Source organism: Atta cephalotes, assembly GCF_000143395.1.
Source record: "Atta cephalotes unplaced genomic scaffold scaffold00002, whole genome shotgun sequence".
In the NCBI taxonomy this organism is placed as follows: domain Eukaryota; kingdom Metazoa; phylum Arthropoda; class Insecta; order Hymenoptera; family Formicidae; genus Atta; species Atta cephalotes.
Window position 1 is genome coordinate 9,966,346 of NW_012130066.1, and position 3,037 is coordinate 9,969,382.

Consider the following 3,037-nt stretch of genomic DNA (forward strand, 5'->3'; position numbering starts at 1 on the left):
GAACGACGTACTTACTACTACACTACTACATATATATATATATATATATATATATATATATATATATATATATATATATTCTGAATACAAGAATCACGGTGGCATTGAGTGTCGAGCACTCTTAGATACATGCCATAACAAATTTTATTTCAGAATCCGTAAAATAATTAAACATACGGGTGACAAAAAAATCATCAACAATTAGCGCGATCAACGCCGTCAATACTTTCGAAGAGTATAGTGAAAATTACTATACAGTCGTTATAAGAACTTCTGCAAATCCTGTGCTTGATGATACCGACAATTACAGATCTAATGCCTTCGGAAATTTCCGTGAGATTTATTATTAGCTTTACGCCAGATATCAAATTAGCAGATCCTGAGTTCCACGTGCCGTGACCCGTCGACATATTAATAGGATCTGGCGCGATGTTGTCTTTATTTTTCGACGGTCGAATTGATCTATTCGGTGAAGGACATGACTTATATCTTCAGAATACACGCTTGGATTGGGTGGTCGCTAGTGGGGCTTCACCACAATCGTTATCAAGAAATACGTGACAGGTTTAGAAAGTCAATTGACAAAATTTTGGTTAATAGAGAATATTTCGGTAAAGGAAACGAGGGAAACGAAGGAGGAGATCGAATGCGAATCACATTTCTTAAATTTCACGTCGCGATAGACGTTATGTAGTTCATTTATCTTTTCTCAGAACAAATAAATATCTTGGCAATTCGGGAACAACAGCGCTCAAACGCTTATTATCATTAGAACGCAAGCTCAACGAATACGTCTCTAAAAACCGAGAAGATAAATGGATTTTCGAAGAGTATTTACAATTAAGACATATGCCAATGATCGAGAAATCTGATAACGATGATTACTACATGCCACATCACGCGGTGGCAAAAGAAACAAGTGAAAGCACTAAAGTTTTTCACATAGTGTTCAACGCGTCAGCAAAATTTAATTCCGGTGTGTCCTTGAACGATATGTTAATGACAGGTCCCATAATACAAGATAAATTATTCTTATACTTGATCCATTTTCGTACGTTTAATTATGTTATCTCCTTTGATATCGAGAAAATGTACCATTAAGTATTACTATATGAGGATGATCAATACCAACGGATTATGGTATAAAGACGGCGCAATCAGAACATTTCAGCTCAACAACATTCGATGTTTCTTCCTCTCCGTTCTTAGCGTGTAATCCGTGTAATCAAAAGGTTAGAAAATGAGCGAAGATGACTAAAGTTATCCTATAATCGCAGATATCATTAAATCTCATTTTTACGTGAACGACTTGTTGACTAGGTGCCGAAACCATTGATGAGGCCCGATAGATCCGAGACGAGGTAATCGAGTTGTTGGCACGTGGCGGCTTTGTTATTAGACAGTGGGCGTTTAATGACGAACGTATATTATAAAGAGGCTAACATGTTACATGCAAATTTCACGCTAAATGCAGACCGCGCGTTGAAAATTTTAAGTATAATTTGGAACACACAAGATGACGAAATATGTTATTCAACCAATCCAATTAAGTGTTTGAATAACAAAGCGAAATATTCTATCGGAAATCGCGAAAATTTTCGATCTGATAGGCTTATTAGGTCTGGTCATTTTATATGCCAAGAGACTAAAACGTGGCGGTTTGGAATTCATTGGAACGAACCTGTCCCACAAACTATATACAACGAATGGTGGAATTTACGTATCAAATAATGGATCAAGTATCCTTCTATCGCAGATTGTTGAATGAACTATTCCGACATACAGATCCACTGTTTTTGTGACGCTAGCACTGCGGGCTAATCTCTGCGTGCGATCGAGGAGAAATCAAGATTACATGTCGTCTCGTTTGTTATGCGCCAAATCACAAGTCGCACCTTTAAAGCCCGTGACCATTCCACGTCTTGAACTCTATGGAGCTTTGTTACTAGCTCGAAACTCAGTGAACTGGCACTGAATTTCACTCCTGACAAAATAGTTTTCTGGTGTGATTCAACCATAAGGTTACACTGGCTAAAAACCGAACCGCATCAATTTAAAACATTTAGCTAATCGAATTATAGAAATTTGAGACCTTAGCGAAGCAATAGAGTGGAGACATATTCGATCACACCACAATCCAGCAGACGCATTTTCAAGGAGTTTCAATTATCTCTAGTAGTCTTTTTACAAAATCAGAGTTGGCGTACAGCTCCATCTTGGTTAGTTAAGAATGAAGACAACTGGCCTAACGAGGCCATATAATAATCATATAAATTTGTGAAGTTTCGGAATTAAAAAAGAACACTATCAGAACATCAAAAAGAACATCAATATCTGACAATTTAGGAATTTTAGAGAGATTTTCATCTTATGCCAAATTATGTAGAGTCATTTCGTATTGCTGTTGATGTCGTCTCACCAATATATATAATGGAGCACTATGCAAGAAATTGTCGAGACCGAAACGGATTTTAAAGATTTTACAAACATTCCACTTTCATAATGATATTGAAGATCTTAAAACTAAAAATCACATAAGAAAGGGCAAAATTGTTAATCTCAATCCATTCTTGAACGAAAATGATATTATTAGAATCGGAAGTCGCCTCCAAAGTTCAAACCTGACGTTTGCTCAGAAACATCCGATTCTCCTCCCAAATCGTAATCATTTAACCGACATCATTATCCGCCAAGTATACAAATCCAATCATCACGCAGGAATTCAACACACATTAGCAACGATACGGTACAGATTTTGGGTATTCGATAGTCGGAATCAAATACGAAAAATTGTTCGCAAATGTGTACATTTAGATTTGATTCTAACCCAAAATGGGAAATCTTTCTATACGGAATGAAGCAATTCCGTTATTCAATATCGGCGTCGATTTTTGTGGGCCGTTTTATATTAAGGAGCGGAAATTTGGAAACGCGCATTAAAGTTTACATATGCATATTCGTGTGTATGTCTATTAAGGCCGTACATCTTGAGGTCGTAACAGATTTGTCATCTGATTTTTAGCCGCATTACGACGAT